Raw genomic sequence first — 21,885 nt, forward strand, 5'->3', positions numbered from 1 at the left:
GAAGTTTTCTATTGAAGTAATAAACTTGGGAGAAAGGTTAGCCTGTTCTGCTCACCTCTGCTTTCTTCTTCAGCCTGTGTTGTTTTTCAAAGGATAAATGCTCCCTGACTGTGAAGTCAAGTAACTGTCTTTGGCTGACACCTAAAATCATATTTTTTCCAGCTCAGCCTCTGTCATTAAGAATGCCAATATTTTGGCTCAATCTTCTTCTTCTTTTTTTCTTTTTTTTTTTTCTTTCTTTTTTTTTTTTTTTTGACAGGCAGAGTGGACAGTGAGAGAGAGAGACAGAGAGAAAGGTCTTCCTTTTCCGTTGGTTCACCCCGCCAATGGCCGCTGCAGCCGGTGGCGCACTGCGGCCAGCGCACTGTGCTGATCCAAAGCCAGGAGCCAGGTACTTGTCCTGGTCTCCCATGCAGCTGCAGGGCCCAAGCACTTGGGCCATCCTCCACTGCACTCCTGGGCCACAGCAGAGAGCTGGACTGGAAGAGGAGCAACTGGGACAGAATCCGGTGCCCCGACCCGGACTAGAACCCAGTGTGCCAGCGCCGCAGGCAGAGGATTAGCCTATTGAGCTGTGGCGCAGGCCTTGGCTCAATCTTTAACCCTTGTTTTATTTCTGAAGATTGTACAAATTGTAGAAAGCTGGGCCAGGAAGAAAAGTGTTAAAGTGTTAGGTATTGTGGGTCTTGAAAGACTCCATTTGTGCATGTGACGAGAACATTTGAAAAGTGAAATAAACATTAATTTTTTGATTAAATATAAATATGAAAAGGCTTTAGTGGGTACAGAACATTTCGTTCTGTTCCTTATGCTTAATGTATTTGGGAGAGATAATATTGTACTAGTTTCAGTTTCTGCAACTGTGGTTATATGGTTCAGTGGTTTTGGAGGATATCCAGGTCCACTTGTTCTGTGATGACAAAATATCACAGATTGATATTTAGTAAGCAATAGGAATTTAATTCTCACAGTTCTGGAGCCTGGAAAGTCTGATGACCAAGACAGAGAGTGAGTCAGTAATAAAAACCCCCCCAACTGTATATTAAGATAATCGAAAATGAATCTTGATATGAATGGAAGGGGAGAGGGAGTGGGAAAGGGGAGGGTTGTGGGTGGGAGGGACGGTATGGGGGGGAAGCCATTGTAATCCATAAGTCATACTTTGGAAATTTATATGCATTAAATAAAAGTTAAAAAAAAAAAAAACCCAACTAAGAAAAGCCCAGGACCAGACAGCTTCCCTGCTGAAAACTACTATACATTTAAAGAAGTAATTCCAATCCTTCTCATGCTATTCAAAACAATTAAAAGGGGTGGAATCCTCCTAAATTGCTTCTATGGAGCCAGCATCACCTTAATTCCTAAACCAGAAAAAGATACAAAGAGATCTATAGACCAATCTCCCGGGTGAACATAGGTGCAAAAATCCTCAGCAATTATTTTTTATTCTGAAACGTCCAAATCTTTAAATTCTGCTTCCATTTTAATTACAAATCTCTGCTTAATTTTTTCTACAGAGTTAGACAGTGAGAGAGAGAGACAGAGAGAAAAGTCTTCCTTCCATTGGTTCACCCCCCAAATGGCCACTACGGCTGGCGCGCTGCGGCCTGCGTGCTTGGCTGATCTGAAACCAGGAGCCAGGTGCTTCCTACTGGTCTCCTATGCGGGTGCTGGGCCCAAGGACTTGGGCCATCCTCCACGGCCTTCCCTGGCCACAGCAGAGAGCTGGACTGGAAGAGGGGCAACTGGGACAGAATCTGGCGCCCCATCTGGGACTAGAACCCGGTGTGCCAGCGCCGCAGTGGGAGAATTAGCCTAGTGAGCCTCGGCACAGGTGCTACCTTGTCATATTTTAATATAAGCAGTCAAGCGAGGCCATGCAGCACCTTCTATACTTTGCTTAGATATTTCTTCTACCACATATATTAATTCATTACTTTCAAATTCTGCCTTCCACAAAGTAGTAGGGTACAGACATAATTCATCAAGCTCTCTGTCATTTTATAAAAAGGATGTCCTTTTATCTGGTTTCCAATAACATTTTATTCTTTCCTAAGACCTTATCAGATTGGCCTTCATTGTCCATATTTCTACCAGCACACTGATCGTAACTCTTAGGTAATCTGAAAGAAGACTGCATCTCTCTCAACTGCTTGCCTTTTCTGAGCCCTCACTCGCATTGCCTTTAATGTTGGGCAACAGAACACCATGCTCTTCCTAGCCCAGCAGGCACTTCTAAAATTGTCCCAGCCTGTACTCAGTACATAGTTGCAAAGCCATTTGCACATTTTCTGGTATATGTTAAAGCAGCACACCTCTTCTTTGTACTAATTTATGTCTTAGTCCATTTGTGTTACTGTAACAAAATACCTGACACTGGGTAATTTATAAATAGCATGTGTTTATTCCAAACCATTCTAGAGGCTGGGGCGTCCAAGATCAAGATTCTGGGCAGTCTACGTGTTTGATGAGGGTGGAGTCTTTCCAGTTCCGGGATGGTACCTTATTGTCCTGGCCTCAAATGATGGAAGTTAGGTGAGGAAAAGGAGAAACTTTTATAAAGGCCTTATTCCCATTCACAAGAGAGTGGCCCTCATGCCTGTATCACCTCCCAGAGCTCCTAATCTCTAAATTATAGCACATTGGTATTGAGTTTTAACACATGAATTTCTGGAGATATTCAAACCATAGTATATAATGATTATGGTTCCTGTGGATGAGTTAGTTTTGTTTTTAAGATTTATTTATTTAATATTTGAAAGTCACCATTACAAAGACAGAGGGACAGACAGAGATCTTCCGTCTCCTGCAACTGGAGACCATTATGCTTAGTGAAATAAGCCAGTGTCCAGCCTTGGTCATTGTGGCCATCTTGGGAGTGAAACATGATCCAGTAATTGGAATCATGTAATGCTAACCAGAATTTATTGTTTTAGTACCTGGCTCTGTTTTCTTTTGTACCAGGCTGTGTTTCAGTTGTTATTTGTTTTGTATTTGTGAAACTGTTTCTATGTTTTGTTGATAAGTAGTAACATTTGGGTGATTTAAAAAACCATAGTCAAGTTGTCTTGTTTATGCTCCAAAAGGCATTTTAGATTTTTACTAGTCCAGAAAAATCTCATCTAGATTCTTCTCTAAGATGCTTCATCAAAGTCTTATTCTCTGCTCGTGTAGTTTTGTATTAGCTTCATCTTTTTTTTTTTTATTTAAAGCTGAAAACTCTGGTTAGCATTACATGATGCTGCATGACCTTGATCAGTTGGTTACCATGTCTCATTCTATATTCACATTGTTAAAAAAAAAAAAAGAAAACCCTCATAATGCTATTAAGAAAACAGACTAAAATGTTAATGATTTGCAAAATTTAATTCACAATACATAAAAAGAATTATGAAATTATAGATGCTAGTATTAATTACAGTATTTTTGGAATTATATAATGAAGGTATTATTAAGACTGTGGGTTTTGATTCAGAGTTACTATGTTTAAAGCATGGCCTTATCACTTCCTGGAAGGGTAATATCCATCAGCTGACAATGCCTCAGTCTCAGATCCTCCTCTCTAAAAATAATCAGAACTACATAGCCACTTATGAGCTTGTAAATGAATGTAAAATTAGCATATATAAAAGCTCTTACATCTGTGATTCACACATAGCAGCTTTCTTTTCATTGGTAGATTTTAATCAAGAGAATGAATATGTCATCTATAGATAGCTGCCTGGCAAAAAACAAATTTCAATTCTGAAAACAGCAGAATTGTTTTCAAAACAAGCATGGGGCCATTGTCTAAAAACAAGCATAGTGGGGAACACACAGACACACAGACAACCAGCGAGCACATTTCCCAAAGAAGAGGTAAAATAGGACTATCAATCCCCAAGCTACTCACCTGTATAGTGAAGGAAGGAAAACATTTGAAAATAATATATTATTGAAGTTCTGATGCAGTGTTTACATGTTTTACATCAGTAAATTCATACTGGTTTTTAATGAGCAGAAATGTATTTTCAACTTTTAAATTTAACACACAAGTAAGGTTTTCATTTTTTAAGATTTAATTTATTTGAGATTCTATTTATTTATTAATTCACTTTATTTTTAAGAGTTTGCTTGTTTGTTTGTTTATTTATTTACTTTTTTACAGTCAGAGGGGGGAGACATAGAGAGAAAGGTCTTGTCTCTGCTGGTTCATTTCCCAAATGGTCGCAACTACCAGAGCTGAGCTGATCTGAAGCCAGGAAGCCAGGAGCTTCTTCTGGGTCTCCCACATAGGTGCAGAGGCACAAGGACCCGGGCCATCTTCCACTGCTTTCCCAGGCCATAAGCAGAGAGCTGGATCAGAAGAGGAGCAGCTGGGACTTGAACCTGCGTCCATATGGGATGCTGGCTCCGCAGGCGGAGGCTTTGCCTAAGGCACAGTTGTAGCCCCACAAGTAAGATTTTCACAAACCCTCTTCAGAAAACTCTGTCCAGATGGTTCATTTTGAAAAAAAAGTTAGAAAAGAATGGAGGGAAGTTATGGGGGGTGGGGAGCCATTGTAATCTATAAGCTGTACTTTGGAAATTTATATTCATTAAATAAAAGTTAAAAAAAGAGAAAAATTTAAATTAGAAAAAAAAGAATGGAGAAAAATCAGAAAACACATGGAGAATCTTCACTCATAGTTGTTTCTATGCAATCCATCTGTAGCACGTACACTGTGGAATGTGAAGTTAAATATGTCTAATCTTGTATCAAAGTATGCTTAACACATTCAACAACAACAAAAAGAAATTAAGAAAAAAACAAACAAAAAAACCCCACAAAGGTATAGGTGAAAAATTCAGGCATGCCTAGAAGTGGAAGGCAGCTACAAACTCCTCTTGCTTTAGGCAACACCTTGTTTTGTACCTGTGTTGATTCTGTTCCATTTAGCTTTGATGGATGTCTTTAGCTTATCGTATTTATTCAGAGGAGTTTCCCAGAAGGTAAGAATACTCTGACATGAGTGCAACTGAGATATTGTGTGATGTGGCTGCTGACATATAAGCTACAATGCTTAGCCAGCATGAAGACTCTCACATAGATCCTTAAAGGGTAAATAAAACCCATGGAAATAAACAAGAGTCTAATTCTATGCTTTCTGCCTTGTTTACTAAAGCTTTACTAAGTTTTCCAGATTATTCTGAAATTAAAAGCAATGTAAATTACTTATAATTTTTTTTTTTTAGGATTTATTTACTCATTTGAGAATCAGAGTTATAGACAGAGAGAGGGAGAGACTGAGAAAAAGGTCTTCATTGGTTCACTACCCAGGTAGCAGCAAACAGCCGGAGCTCGGCCCATCTGAAGCCAGGAATAGTTTAAATAATCATTTCCAGGGAAATGCTTTCTTTAAGTTGGGCTGAGAACTATAAAACAGCACTACAAAATATGTTATAAAACAAGTGATTTACAAATGAATATCTTGACTACTATTAGAGTGACCAATTACACTGAAATAGAGAACAAAGTAAATTCACTTTTTAAAATTCTCCTGATTAAAGCAGTACCATTTAATTTAAATTCATCTATATGCAGAAACTTTTCAGAAGACTAGAGTATGCATATGGAGATGAAACAGTGATATTTTGGTAGAGCCGGGAAGTTTAGATCTGGTTTGATAGATCTCAGCTCTGAAAGAGTCCTTGCAATGGAACAGAATCCTAAGGGACGAATACTTAGAACGTTCTAAGCTTTTACTGTCACTGCTAGTCTGCTTCCCATTCCACTTCCCTTTTCCTGTCTTGTAATTTTCTCTACATTGCTTACCATCATGCAACACACTAAATATTTATTTCATTGTTCTGTTGAGATGATGGGTAACTTTATCTAGGAGGTAAGTGGAGTGAATTGAAGCCAAAGATTTCATTGTTATTTGAGAGGGAGGTGCAAAATTATTGTGCTTTCATAATGTCCTTATTTTAGTCTGAGTTTAAACATGATTTCAGAGTGATCTTTATGCCTCATTTATCCAGTTATGGAGTGACCTTATCTGATAAAGATGTTCCAAGAAATGCTTTATGTTGAGTAGAGAACATGGCCAAGGTGACAGTCCAAGGCCTGCTTCCAGCTGACAATGGTACTTTCTAAACTTTTCACTTTCTCGATATTAATTTGTATAATGCAATGTAACAATATTTTAATAAAAACACAGCAACATCAGACACAATCAAATATAATACAAATATATTTGTATTTGAAAGTGTTTTGAAAAGTCATGAAAATATGCATTATATTTTCTTTCCATTTCTAGGAATTATTCCTTCATTTATTTATTTATTTGAAAGGCAAAGTGACACAGAGACAGGGTGAGACAGAGAGAGAGAATCCTTCCTTTCACTGGATCACTTCCCTAATGTCCTCCAACAGCCACAGTGAGGCAAGATGGAAGCCAGGAGCCAGGAACTCCATTTGGGTCTCCTGACTGGGTATCAGGAACCCGTGTACATGGACCATCATCCATTGGGAAACTGGGTCACTAGTGTAGAGTAGCCAGGACTGGAGCCAAGCATTCTGACATGGGATGTGGGATGGCTATGACCCTCGTGGCAGCTGAACTTGCTCCTCCACAACTCAGCTCTGTCCCTGGACTTTTGGAAACTCCCTTGTATGCACAGGAACGAACACAACCTCACATATGTATAAAAATATGTGTGTGTACATATGTGTGGGAGAGTAGAAAACGAGGAGGAAAAGTACAACAATAAAATTAGCTAGGGGGATAGGAAAATGGGAAAAGCTAGAAAAGAGATGGAGAAGTTTTCCCACTTTTCATGAAATACATTTAAGGTCTCTTGCTGGTTGCAATGATCATGTGTATGTAATAGACACACACATGAATGAGAAAGATGGTGCAATTTGAAAGCAAAAGAAACAGAACAACTTAAAGCTTAAAGAAGAGCTTAATTATAGATCGTGACCAGGAACCCTTAAATTTTCTAATAAAACCCAGGACTTGAAAAAGATATGAAAATGACCGGAAAAATATTAAAGTTCCCATTGCACATAGGATGGGAAAGAGAAAGGTATGAATAAAGAAACTAAATTTTACAAAAGATTTCCTCTTGTGGAGGGTGATAAATTATTTGATGTGTGGAATCCTGTTTATGATAAAGCTGAATGTAACCTTCACATAACAGAAATTTATAAATATAAATATGAAGCAACAGAAGTTACAAATGACCCAGAGAAACAAAATAAATTAAAATAGTAAAAAATAGTTTTTTAAAACTAGGTCAATAAATAAATTAAAAAAAAATATGTACAGGGGCCAGGATTGTGGCATGGAATAGTAAAGCTGTCACCTGCGACACTGGCATCCAGTATGAGCCCTGTCTGTTCCATTGCTGACTCAGCTCCCTGCTAATGTGCCTGGGAAAGCAGTGGAAGATGGTCCAAGTACTTGGGCCCCTGTGCCCACTTAGGAGACTCAGAAGAAGCTCCTGCTTCCTGGCTTCAGACACATCCAGTTCCCATAGTTGGAGCCATTGGGGAGTGAACCAGAGAATGGAAGATCTCTCTGTCTCTGCCTCTGTCTCTGCCTCTGTCTCTCTCTCTCTCTGTAACTCTGCCTATCAAATAAATAAATAATTCTTATTTTATATACAAAACAGTTGATCACTAATCCTGTATTGAGAGCAGTAAGAGGTCCCACAACACCAAATAAAACAATTCTGAGGTTTCCCCCACAAAAATTTAACAGCTCTAGCTTCTTCAGTGTTTACCAAAATACAAAAGAAAAAAGTAGAGGTCTTTTTTGATGGCAAATTGGACCTTTTCAGGCTGAGGGAGAGAAAACCACTTCACAAATGGAGGTGGGGGTGCTTCCGGGACCAACCCTCTCAGCTTGCACTCCTGCTGGCCAGACCCCACACATCGCTGCCACCATGTCTGAGCAAGTGCCAGGAATGACAGGCTCCTGCTCTGGCTGCCTGCTTCACCAAGGGATGCCTGAGGGGAGAATTGGACGGCGTGGCCTCCCAGCCCCCTCCCCAAGGTGGCCATGTGAGCAGAAGCACAGCACAACGCCACGGAATGCAGGGAGACCCAAGACAGCCTTGCAGAGTGCATCATGGGGTGGTTTTGTCCCCAAAGGGGAGCAGAGGATCCGAAGGCCCAGCACTCAGGCTGTTACTGCAAACTCCACGCTAGGCATTCTCCCTGCTGTGTGTTCCAGTGTTCTCGTCTTGTATTTCAAACTATTTTTAAAAATGCACTGAGTTCGCATTAAAACCAACCATCAAATGAATCTTAGCGGATCTAACACCCAGAGACACGTCCAGGTCTTAATTTAACACAGTCACAGACTCCTGGAGGGCAGGTGTCCATGCACCCAAACCCCTTCTCAGTACTGAACAGTGAGTTGATTTTCTTTTTACAATAATATAATAATAATAATAATAATAATAATAATAATAGCTGAATAATATTGCATAGGAGTACCAGAAACTGCCCCGGGGAAACAGAAACTACATTAAATAGGAACCTGGCTGCAGGCTTCCTCTGCACAGAGACAGCAGGGAGCGATGCACACTGTGACCCACCCATGGATTCAGCTTCTGGCACTCAGGACCCCAGAGTCGCACGTTTGCCACCTGAGAGGGCGGCTGAGGGTGGAGAGGAGGGGGTGGGGGTGGGGATTCTCATTCACTTCTGGGTCTGGAGCTGATGGGACAGCCAGTCCCTGCCGGTGGTGCAGGTGGCCTGAATGTACCAGTTCCTGTGGAGTGCAGCCCCAGCTTGTCTGCGATTTCAGCTGCGTTCATGGCGTCTGGGAGGCCCTGCTTGTTGCCAAACAACAGGAGGACTGCATCTCCCAGCTCATCCTCAGCAAGGATCCTCATGAGCTCCTCCTGGGCCTCGTTCGCAGGCTCTCTGTCATTGCTATCCACCCCTAAGATCAAGTCTTGGGTGTCCTGGAAGTAAGTAGTGGCGCCACAGTGGCTGAATCTTGTCCTGGCCACCTATGTCCCACACCGGGAAGCTGATGTTCTTGTAGTCGATGGTCTCCACGTGCAACTGTGGTGGGGGTGGTGGTCACGATGTCACCGAGCTTCAGCATGTACAGAATCCTCGTCTTCCCTGCAGCATCAGGCCCGTCATCAGGATGCGCATTTCCTTGTGGCCAAAAAGGCCTTTGAAGAGGTTGGCAAAGATACATGATAATACACATGAAACTTTGAGCTACACTTATAGTACAAAATCAGCAAGTTAAAAGTAGCTGTATTGGAGATCATAATAATATCATTAGTGTGTTTGACCCAAGTTGAATGATACAACTTTCTTACAGAGAATTCACCGTTCTTCCATTCATCTAGACAACGTTTATCAAATTTGTCATCCCAGAAGAAAATGAAACATAAATATGAATATATTCCCAATTAAGTTTGTTTATCTGACCATGTGCAATATTATAAAACAATTATTACAAGTGAAAACAACATCACTTTCACCCTGAAATTTAGCAAAGAAATAACTTTGCAAACAGGTTTTAGGTTAGATAAATTTCATAGCATTAATTTTAAAGTGTCATTTTTTCCCACAAACTCTCCTGCCCAGATGAATTATTTTTTTCTGGGGCATGTAAGAAAATAGATTCAGAGTTCAAAAATACACTAGGCATGATTAAATGCACAGGACAATAAAAATGATTTCAGGTAGGTTGCAAGTACTTTAATAATAAAAAGAAGTATCTTATTTTATCTTAAATGATCTTGTAAATTACCTTCCAGAATTGAAGTTTCATGAGAAAACTATTCTTATACAAATGATTCCTACATAGAACAATCAATTTGAATATTTAAGTTCTCTTTCCATTAGAATGGAAGTAAAACCCATTATCTTGATTTACATATAACTTCAAAATTCATAATACTTCTGTAATTTGAGGCATGATTAGAAGGACTATATACCTAAATGATACTGCTTTTAACAAACATGGTGAAAATTCTAAGAAGTACAAGAGAAGAGTTTGAAACTTCCAGCTTAATAGTTCTTGGAAAGTCAGTGCCCTGTCCATTCCAATAAATTTAGGAGAGACATGAGGCCAGAACACTTCTTATTTAATCTTATAACAGGGATATGCAGCCAGTTCCTTTGGAGGGAGATAAGGAATGGAAAAGTGCAAGCCATGAATTCCTCCATTTAGTTGGGATTCTAGCTTTTGGTTACAACAGAAATTAGAAGCTAATGATGTCTTGAAATCTCATGTTCACCTGAAAGTAGCTTTCATTGCAAGGTCAATTTCTCTATGTATACATGACATCTGTGATGATGATGGAGTAGAAAAAAATCTACAGAAGTTTCTGCCTCTGCTTTTATCATCGTTTTGTAGTCAAAATGTAGTACAATGAGGAATACGTAATTGTTGCACATGGGCCCTGATTCCAGCTTCCGACTGTCAAGTTCTCAGCTCTGATTTTGACTTCTTCATCTATAAAATAAGGTTAGCGTTCACAGAACTTTTGTGAGGGTTCAACCAGAAACTGTGTTGAAAGAATTTTCAAAACTGTAATAAACAAATGTGTACTCTTTTGTTTTAATTTTATTTAAATTTTACAAGTTTCATGTTTTTCTCATACACAGATTTACAGTTGTGAATGTTTAGCAGTAGGCTAAAATTGGGTCTCACTGGGGACTTCCTTAGGATATGCCGCCCTCATGTGGATAGAGTCTAACAGTGCTTGCCATGGGTCCAAACTTAAGCTTTTCAGTTTTCTTATTAGAGTAAAAACAAAGTCTATCCAGATACATTTATGTATACAAGACACTTTGTTACATTCACACAAATATATAACATATACATATATGTTAAACAAATATGTATTATAAAACAAACTATATTTGTGTATTTCTGTATGCATAGATATACAAAACCAAGATAAATATGCAACATTTTTATTACAAATTTTTAATCACCAGTTTCCATGATAGTCAAGAAAAGCTTTTTTCAGGTTGGACTAGTGCTATTTTAACTTAAAAGAGCAATACGAATATACTAATAGTTCAAGAAAATTTCATTAGCAGCACATAAAGTTCATTAACATGCTTTAAAATAATTTAAATAGTACAGTGGTATAAATTATTACTACCTTTTTGCTATAAGCGTTTACAAAAATATTCCATTATACTTAAAGTAATATACAACATTCTCTGATATAAACTTTGAGTGTATTAAAATAAAATGTAACTAGTTTCAAAATAAACTAGAAAATGCTTTTTTCTCAAACACTTCCTGAGTACTCCCTGGTTTCATTGGAAAGTAACAAAACCAAACAAGAGCAAGAACCAAAATCAGACACAAGATATAATAATCCTAATGTGTTTTAACATTTTTTGGAAATAATTTACATTTGAAATTTAATAAGAGAAAACATTTTCCAGGTCTTAAAATACTATTGTTTCAAAATAGTTCAATTAGGATTCTAAATTGATTCAAAGCACAAAAACACTAGGAAAGACTTTTCATATAGAAATTTACTGTATATTGTACAATCTTCACAAAATGATGAGAAAAATGTATAAGGAAGCTAAAGCTCTCATGTTCAAAGATATGAGGGTTTTTCTCTGTGTGTGTTTACGTACTCAAACTAAAATCTGTACATCTATCCACCATCTACTACATCCTGTCTTTATATCATATGGTGGTATACTCAGAACTAAAGGGGAAGATTCTTGATTTTTCTTCACACTGGGCAGTGTGAGCGAGATGGTGTAACAGACCTTTTGAAAGTGTGTGTGTGTGTGTGTTGGGGAAGGAAGCATATATTATTATAGTTCTATTGTAAATTTTTTTGGATCATGAAAGTAAATAAAGCCAGAAACTTGAAGAACTCTAATGTGTTTGCAAGACTTCATTGTAAATATTTGCCAAGGGCATTTGAATCAACTGAGAACTGACTAACAAAGGACAATATCTGCAAATTCTTACACAATACTAAATGCATAGCTTGAAAGAGTTTTTTTGCTATCTCTGGTGTCAGAAATAAATTGATATTAGCATTGTAATAAATGCATAAGAATTCAAATATACAACACTAAGTAAAATTTTGAGATAAATTTTAGTCTGCAGTAAATTAAAAGTGAATATATAAAGACTTATAAAATATTGGCCTCTAATGCTGGAGATTCTTGACATAGTAAAATTTTCATGCTTTTCAGATTTACCTTTTATTTATTTATTTATTTTTTTATTTGACAGATAGAGTTAGTGTGAGAGAGAGAGACAGAAAGAAAGGTCTTCCTCCCGTTGGTTCACCCCCCAAATGGCCACTATGGCCGGCGCTGCGCCGATCCAAAGCCAGAAACCAGGTGCTTCTTCCTGGTCTCTCATAGGGGTACAGAGGCCCAAGCACTTGGGCCATCCTCCACGTCCTTCCTAGGCCATAGCAGAGAGCTGGACCGGAAGAGGAGCAACTGGGACTAGAACCTGGCGCCCATATGGGATGTTGACGCCACAGGCGGAAGATTAACCAAGTGAGCCACGGTGCCAGCCCCCAGATTCATCTTTGAGCAAAATGTCTTAAAAATGCAATTCTAAGTTAAAATGGTAAAATCATAGCAATAAATGTAGACAAGCCATAGCTTTAATCCAATGCTGTCTTATTAATTAGTGAATTTATTTGGTCAGATGAAAAATTGATGCAACAACTTTTGTATTTTTATTTGACAGATAGAATTACAGACAGTGAGAGAGAGAGAGAGGAAGAGAGAGAGAGAGAGGAAGGCCCTATCTCCGTTGGTTCATTCCCCAAATGGCCGCTAAGGCTGGCGCTGCGCCGATCCGAAGCCAGGAGCCAGGTGCTTCCTCCTGGTCTCCCACGTGGGTGCAGGGGCCCAAGCACTTGGGCCATCCTGCACTGCCCTCCCAGGCCACAGCAAAGAGCTGGACTGGAAGAGAAGCAATGGGGACCAGAACCGGTGCACTTCTGGGATGTAGGCACCGCAGGCAGAGGATTAGCCTAGTGAGCCATGGAACCGGCCAGCAACAGCTTTTAAAACAAAATAAAAAGCACTATCAGAAAATTTCCTAGGAAATGTTAAAAGATTAGAAAGGCTTCTTTGTAATTAGGATTAAGAAAAGTTTCTTTTAACATCTCTGCAATGTGATTTTGAATTTGGTGTTTTAATCAGTGAAATAGCAGAATAATCTAGTTACAATAAAATATAATATATATGTCATTCTTAAAACATAAGAACTGACAAATTATTCACATCAAAAAGAAGTTCATCAGGATTGCTGGATATAAAATCAATATACAACAGTGAGTTGAAGTATTACACACCAACAAGAAATTGAAGTAAAATTTTTAAATAGCGGCCAGTGCCATGGCTTACTAAGCTAATCCTCCACCTGTGGGGCCGGCACCCTGGGTTCTAGTCCTGGCTGGGGCTCCAGATTCTGTCCCAGTCGCCCCTTTTCCAGTCCAGCTCTCTGCTGTGGCCCGGGAAGGCAGTGGAGGATGGCCCAAGTCCTTGGGCCCTGCACCCGCATGGAAGACCAAGAGGAAGTACTTGGCTCTTGGCTTTGGATCGGTGCAGTGTGTCCGCCGTGGCGGCCATTTAGGGGGTGAACCAATGGAAGGAAGACCTTTCTCTCTATCTCTCTCTCTCTCACTGTCTTAACTCTGCCTGTCAAAAAAAATTTTTTTTTAAATAGCCTTGAATTATATCCTATGACTAACTTGATCTATCTCATAATAAATCTAATATAAAAGAGTTAGTTTCTTAAGATATAAATTATCAAATAATTAATAAATTATTTGAAGTTAAATTAATTCTGAAATCTGTGTTAAAACTAATAGGTTCAAAATAGCACAGATAAATTTTTAGAATGAAATCATGATTATTTTCTGTACAGATATCAAGATATATGATAAATAATAACATACAAATAATAATTAACACAATGGAGTAACAATATAGAGCTACAAAAAGAGACACAAAAAAGGTGGAGGAGTAAGCAGGTATGTGTAGCTAATATCACGGCATTTCATACCCTTGAGGAACTGGGGGAAATTACGGATTGTGGGATTAGTGATCTGAGACAAGTGATTAACCAGAGTATTAAATGGGTACCTTTCTTTCCTTTACTTAAAGATTTACTTATTGATTTGAAAACGTTCCAGAGAGAGAGGGAGGCACAGAGAGAGAGAGAGAGAGAGAGAGAGAGAGAGAGAGATTGTGCATCTTGTGCATCTGCTGCTTCATTCCTCAGATGGAGCGAAGGCCAGGGCTGAGCCCGGCAAGATCAGGAGCCAGGAGCTTCATCTGGGTCTCTGGTGTGAGTGTCAGGGGCCCAAAAACTTGGACCCTTTTCTGCTGCTTTTCTCAAGCCATTAGCAGGGAGCTGGATCAGAAGTGGAGCAGCCAGGAAAAGAACTGGCATGCATATGGGATGCTGACATCACAGGTGGAAGCTTTACCCACTACAACACAACACTGATCCCAAACTTTATTTTCTTATGATCAACAAAACCAATGCATAAAAACATAAAGAGAAAAAAAACCTATTGTCTTCCATTATGCATGACCTAAATGAGACATATACTATCTATATAATGGATAATGTATTATGCTATATATAATGTAATACATAGTATATATTATCAGTTATATATTGTATTGTGAATCTCTGCATAGATCCTCCAAGACATGAGGGTGGCATATACTAAGGATTTTTCATGTTATAAATTTGAGCTTAGTCATATACATGGTCTCCAACAAAGGAATGCTGCTGTTACCTTCCAAAGAGAAGGGAATCTTCAACTGATCGATAGGGTTATGAGGAATATGGAAGTTTGAGGTTCTCAAACACAACCACCTAGTTGTCCACATCCTATGCCTTGGCATTGGCATTGTAGACTTCATGGAGAATTGCAAGTACTGCTAAAACTTCAGAATGCATTGTCATTTTCCCAAGTCAACATCTTGCTTTGAGACATGAAGTTCTTTTTCGCCTCTGCTTCGGATTGTGCCCTGAGTTACAGGAGCTTGAATTGATTCTGTTATTTTCTATCTTTTAGTTGTTAAGAGAAACAAACACAGCTAGCAACTATGTAATTCTTGAAGCTATATTTTTTCCATATTTATCCAGTATTAGATTTTGAATAAGCTAATCTATCCTCTTCTCTCTGTATCCAACCATAATTTGCAAAAAAACTAATGTAACAGTAACCATGATTTTAGGGCATGATAAATGATATCACCACCCTACTTCTATCAGCCATGGAGCCTTAACAGAATCTGGCTTAAAACTTCTTCAATATAACTATTTTGAATTCCTCAAGGCAGTCACTCTGAACAAGGATTTTGGTGAAGCAATTTGTGTGAGAAGTAAACACTGATAACTCCACAAAGGAAATGGATAAAATGAGTTAGGGAAAAGGCCAAGATTCAATACCATGTGCTCCTATTATCAAGTCGCTTTACACACATATGATATTTGACAAAATATTTTATATAAACACTAAAACATATATAAAATAATACTGTCTATTGTTTAATAACAAAGTCAGAGTACAAAGAAATGAAAGAGGATGCAAAGAATCAAAGTCTCAAATGAGCAGACAGTTGGGGGCCGGTGCTGTGGCACAGCAGGTTTACACCCTGGCCTGGAGTGCCACCATCCTATGGGCCTTGGTTTGAGACCTGGCTGCTCCACTTCCTATCCAACTCCCTGCCATGGCCTGGGAAAGCAGTGGAAGATGGCCCAAGTCCTTGGGCCCCTGCACTCATGTGGGAGACCTGGAAGAAGCTCCTGCCTCTGGCTTCGGACTGGCGCAGCTCCGGCCATTGCAGCCAACTGGGGACTGAAACATCGGATGGAAGACCTCTCTCTCTCTCTCTCTCTCTCTACCTCTCCTCTCTCTGTGTAACTCTTTTAAATAAATAAATCTTTAAACAAATATGAGCAGACAAGTTAAGAATTGTGTTATACTGGATAATTCCTTTACATGTGGGATTATACATAATCCATTACTAAATAATTTAAATAAGACCTCCAAAATAGAGGTTAAAAATTCAGCTTAGTGGCCTGCGCCGTGGCTCAATAGGCTAATCCTCTGCCTAGCGGTGCCGGCACACCGGGTTCTAGTCCCGGTCGGGGCGCCGGATTCTGTCCCGGTTGCTCCTCTTACAGGCCAGCTTTCTGCTGTGGCCCAGGAGTGCAGTGGAGGATGGCCCAAGTGCTTGGGCCCTGCACCCCATGGGAGACCAGGACAAGCACCTGGCTCCTGCCTTTGGATCAGTGCGGTGTGCCGGCCGCGGTGCACCGGCCGCGGCGGCCATTGGAGGGTGAACCAACGGCAAAGGAAGACCTTTCTCTCTGTCTCTCTCTCTCACTGTCCACTCTGCCTGTCAAAACAAACAAACAAACAAACAAACAAAAAACACACACACACACATTCAGCTTAGTGTTGTCCACAATTGATTCATCTGGAAGAAAACTTAACAGAATTTGTCAAAAAAAAAAAAAAAAATGAAAACAAGAAAGCAAGTATTTACAAATCTGATGCAAGCAAAAATGCCCAGAAAGGACACTTTATTGCCTAAAAAAAGCACTGCATTGAAATATATTTATTTTTAATCTTCAAGATTCTTCCATAAACAATATAGACTTATTAGTAATTTCCTATTTATTTGAGGGAAGGTTATCATAATCAACAAATATAATTTCTCTTTCAAACTCTGTTGATTTACTTCATTTATTTGTTACTCAGTAAGGGACATACACATTGTTATGGCTGCAATAATGAAACCTTTATAAGATGACCTTCTTTCCCACAATGATATTGTTTGCTCCAAAAATTTACTTTATTTGATATTAACACAGCTGCTTCAAGTTTTACTATATGTTAGTATGATATATATGTTAGCATGATACTTTAAAGTATTTCTCTAATTATTTTAAAATTTATTTATTTATTTATTTAAACCCAGAGAGTGAGACAGAGACAGAAAGAAAGACCAAGAGAGTCCACTTTTTCAGTTTCCAAACAGTTAGGGGTGGGATAGGATGAAGCCAGGAGCCAGGAACTCAGCCTAGGTTTCCCATGTGGGTGGCAGGGACCCGGCTACTTGAGCTATCACCTAATACCTCCTAGGGTGCACACTAGCAGGAAGCTGAGATGGAGACAGGAGACAGAACTTTAACCCAGGCACTCTGATATGGGATGCAGGTGTCCAATAAGCGTCTTAAACTGAATTGCTTCATGAAACAGCATCCTTCACGTATATCTTTATAATAATCCTAAAATGTTAATCATGATGAGTCCTTCATAATCTAAAGATTATTAATCATATCAGCCATCCTTTAGAAATATTTATGATATCAAGGCAGCACTAAAAATAAATAATTGTCAGGGAAACAGTAGAAGGATATACTTTTAATAATAAGCTTCCTAACATAATGGGTGGAGAATGTTATGTGTTAACAAATCTTTATAATCTGCTTTTCATGTAAGATTCTATTCTCATATTACTCTCACCAAGTTAGGTTTTATTTAAGTTCAGCTTGTTTCTCACAGCAAATGAGTGCTATTACAGTTCTTACTGGAAAGTTCAGGTAAGAAATTTGAAAACCGCATAATAATCTATATATATTGGGACTTACTGTACATTATCTTCTAAAAGAAATACCAGTGGTTTCAAGTTGTGGGTTAACTTTTGGTTTGTTTCATTATTACCCATTGATGATTTTCAGTTCTATTCTAAAATTGAGGCTTTTTTCTCCAAAGATTTTACATTTCAGAATAATTTTGTAGACATGCCAGGAACTGTCTTGGAGAAGTAAATTCAGAGCTTTATCTAAATATGGGCCCATTGGTTTCTGTATGGGTTCAAATCACAGTTCTAGCTCCTACCAATGGAGAGTTAGTTTGTTCTTTTATTATGTGAACACATAAAGTAACCAGTAAGAGAATTTTTTTATTGACATAAGGTGAAGACAAAGATGATTCTTACAAGTGACTGCTGTGGTCTGTAAGATGACATGAGTATAACAAAATCCCTGATGGTATTCTTTGGTGGTACTTTTTTTCCTCGATAAATGTATAAATACTTATATTTAAAATTTATACACCTTAAATACAGATTGAATACATTTTCTGCAATGTCAAATTTATTTATCAAAAGAAGACAAAGGAAACTATGTTTCTCTAAATAACATGCTGTTGTAAATGCATTAACCAACTTTAGTAATATAAATATTATGCCTGCTCCCTTTGTGTGCAGTTAAGCAAAGTACTTCTTTTATTATCAGTGTCTGTGATTAAGATATTTGAAGGCCGGCGTCGCGGCTCACTAGGCTAATCCTCCGCCTTGCGGCGCCAGCACACAGGGTTCTAGTCCTGGTCAGGGCGCCGGATTCTGTCCCTGTTGCCCCTCTTCCAGGCCAGCTCTCTGCTGTGGTCTGGGAGTGCAGTGGAGGATGGCCCAAGTGCTTGGGCCCTGCACCCCATGGGAGACCAGGATAAGTACCTGGCTCCTGACATCGGATCAGCGCGCTGGCCGCGGTGGCCATTGGAGAGTGAACCAACGGCAAAGGAAGACCTTTCTCTCTGTCTCTCTCTTTCACTGTCCACTCTGTCAAAAATAAAAAATAAAAATAAAAAAAAATTGAATATGCTAGCTTCTTTTCAAATATACTAGTTTTTTCTTGGAACTCATCAGATTTCATAAATATATTAAATGGAATTCAAGTTAAAGTCCCATTCACAAATTTTCTGGAAAGAGCATTTGAGTTCTTCAGTAATCTCCTGAGTGGAGTAATTAAAATCACAAGTGCAGACTCTCTCTTTTGGCAAAATATGTTTCATAATCACTGAAAAACTTTCTTGTAAACATAATCTCTTCATGTAGTTTCCCATTAAATTCAAAAATACAAATAAATATGACATATCACCTTAAGTTGTCTAAATAATATTTCTTAATACTTTTCCTATTTCGGAGGCTTTTAAAAAGTTTATTTTTGGCATAACACTGGTTGTCTTTGTGCACCATTTATCACTTCCCTACCCTCCACCCTTCCCACAGCATCCCTCAAAAGCTCGAAGCCATCTCAACACTGTTGAGCTCTGAAAACCCTTTAGCTGTGTCATTTCATGCATGCCATTTCATCTGAAGGCTCTCATCATTTTCTTTTGGTAGGAGAAAGACAAGAGATTAGATGAGAAAGATACTAAAATTTAAACATCTCTTTTACATTCTAGTAGATTTGTTGCTTTATAAATAAAATTATACTTTCACTTATTTAAATACATAATTTCATATGTTGTATGCATTTTTATGTAACAATCCATGCTATTCACTGCATATATGTTCATTTTTCATGTATTAGCCAATATTATGTTTATTGTATCATTACTTTATGCTTACAAAAGCATCATAAGCTATCTTTTTAAATTTGAGAAGCAGAGAGATAAGAGCTTCCATCTGTGATTTCATTCCTTAGATGAGTTCAACAGCCCCACATGGGACTGATGCTGGCAGCTGGGACTCAATCTGGCTCTCCTATCAGGGTGACAGGAACCCAATTAATTAAGTCATCAATGCTGCATCCCAGGGTCTGCATTAGCAGGAAGCTGGAGTCAAGAATCAGGATGGATATTGAACCACCAATGTGGGAAATGGATCTCTTAACTGGCATTTTAAACACTAAAACAAATGCCCACCCTGTAATTTATTTTTAATTTTCATTTTACAGATAAGAAAACTTAGTCTCACAAGTGTAAAGGAACATGATACTAAACTTCCCTTTTTGGCCTAAGTAATTCTTAAATTTAGGTTATTTTTATAATGTCATGGCAAATTCTTATACTATGCTGGTTTTTATTATATATACACGTATGTGTGTATATATACATATATATTATATATTTGATATATATATTCTTACCTTCTATAGATAGGCTATAAAATGAATATGAGAATGATCTCTTGGATACACCTTCCATCAAACAGAGAGTACTGTGTATAGCTGGTACCTACTAAACATGTAGAAACTGAATAAAGGACTATATTTGAGATCTCTAATACTGGACCTGATTTCCTGCTAGAACATAGAATGAATAAAATGATTACAGTGAATCATGATCAATTGCCCATTCTACTATATCATTACAACTACTTTACATTCTCCTCCCAAATAAACATGAACCAGGCTGACATCAACAGGCAGAAACTTTTTGCATGCCATACTTTTCTTCAGAGAGCCTCGAATGGAGACCCATCCACAGGAATTATGTGGATCAGTCTGCTAAATTTTGAAGAGTATAATGTGAAAGTAACAGTTTTAGTGAGATAGCCAATGTTTCACTCAGAGATTATCTTTGATGATAAGAGAGCTCAGAAGACTTTCTATAACATTGCTAAAAAATACAGAATTTCTAATTTCTGCAAATTTATTAACAAAAACATCATCTTCTCTTAATCATAGAACCATGCAGGTATATACACAAACATCATAGAGACAATTTTACTTGGAGAGCATGATCCTATATTATCCCATGTGTGTTACAATTTCACATTGTGTGGGCATGTTTCAGGCAGTCTGTGGTTCATTCAGATGTCAAACAGTTGATACATTCTGAGGGACTATCTATCCTAATGGATAGTGCAATAGACAATGGCACACAAAGATCCTTAAGGTTTTTTCCAGTGATTTGTTTTCTATCTTGCTGAATAAACTTGACAAGTTACTCATCTTTTTGGGCAGTGATTCCTTCCTCGTTGATGGGGGAATAATTTGCCTACCTAATTTGCTTTTTTAAAATGAGAAAGTAATGAGATTAATGCATGTGAAACACTTTGTATAATGTTTGACTATATGAGTAGCCAGGGCTTAATAAATGCCAGCAGTTAAACACTGAATCTACAAGTAATACCGTTGTTATTCACACAGACTAGCTGGTTTTCAGCAGCACTAAAGCAAATTGTGCTTGAATTAGCAATTCTTTTCATGGAGTCCTATTCACTTGTAACATTATTGAACATCTCTTCAATATATTACTTGTACACATTTTCTTCATCTACTTATAATGTTTCTCTCAGTGATTAACATTACTTTCCTAGACATACTATTAAATTCATAATAGATATACTTACTATATATATTTGTACTTAACATTTTAATAACTATACTTTATCATGTTTTTATTTGTTAATAATCATTATAGTAATTTTTTTTTGAAAAATTTTTTTTAACTTTTATTTAATGAATATAAATTTCCAAAGTACGGCTTATGGATTACAATGGCTTCCCCCCCCATATCGTCTCTCCCACCCGAATCCCTCCCCTTTCCCACTCCCTCTCCCCTTCCATTCACATGAGGATTCATTTTTGATTCTCTTTGTATACAGAAGATCAGTTTAGCATACATTAAGTAAAGATTTCAAGAGTTTGCTCCCACACAAACATAAAGTGAAAAATAATAGATGATTTTTTAAATGATGATGAAATCAGATCAGACCTATTGTCATGTTTAATCCCAGTGAGAGTCAAGTTGGGAATTGATAATTTCTTCTTCTTCTTTTTTTTTTTTTTTACAGAAGATCAGTTTAGTATGCATTAAGTAAAGATTTCAACAGTTTGCACCCCCATAGAAACACAAGTGAAATATACTGTTTGAGTACTCGTTATAGCATTAAATCTCAATGTACAGCACATTAAGGATAGAGATCCTACATGAGGAGTAAGTGCACAGTGACTCCTGTTGTTGACTTTACCAATTGACACTCCTGTCTATGGCATCAGTAATCTCCCTATGCTCCAGTCATGAGTTTCCAAGGCTATGGAAGCCTTTTGAGTTCACCGACTCTTATCTTGTTTAGACAAGGTCATAGTCAAAGTGGAGGTTCTCTCC

The 21,885-nt window shown here is 38.1% G+C and overlaps 1 pseudogene; it reads right to left on the reverse strand.

Moving 5' to 3' along the window:
- Positions 1-8,671: 8,671 nt before the first annotated feature.
- Positions 8,672-9,338, reverse strand: LOC100351087 (ADP-ribosylation factor 1 pseudogene; annotated as a pseudogene).
- Positions 9,339-21,885: the final 12,547 nt, after the last annotated feature.

Source organism: Oryctolagus cuniculus, chromosome 8 (assembly GCF_964237555.1).
Source record: "Oryctolagus cuniculus chromosome 8, mOryCun1.1, whole genome shotgun sequence".
Taxonomy (NCBI): Eukaryota; Metazoa; Chordata; class Mammalia; order Lagomorpha; family Leporidae; genus Oryctolagus; species Oryctolagus cuniculus.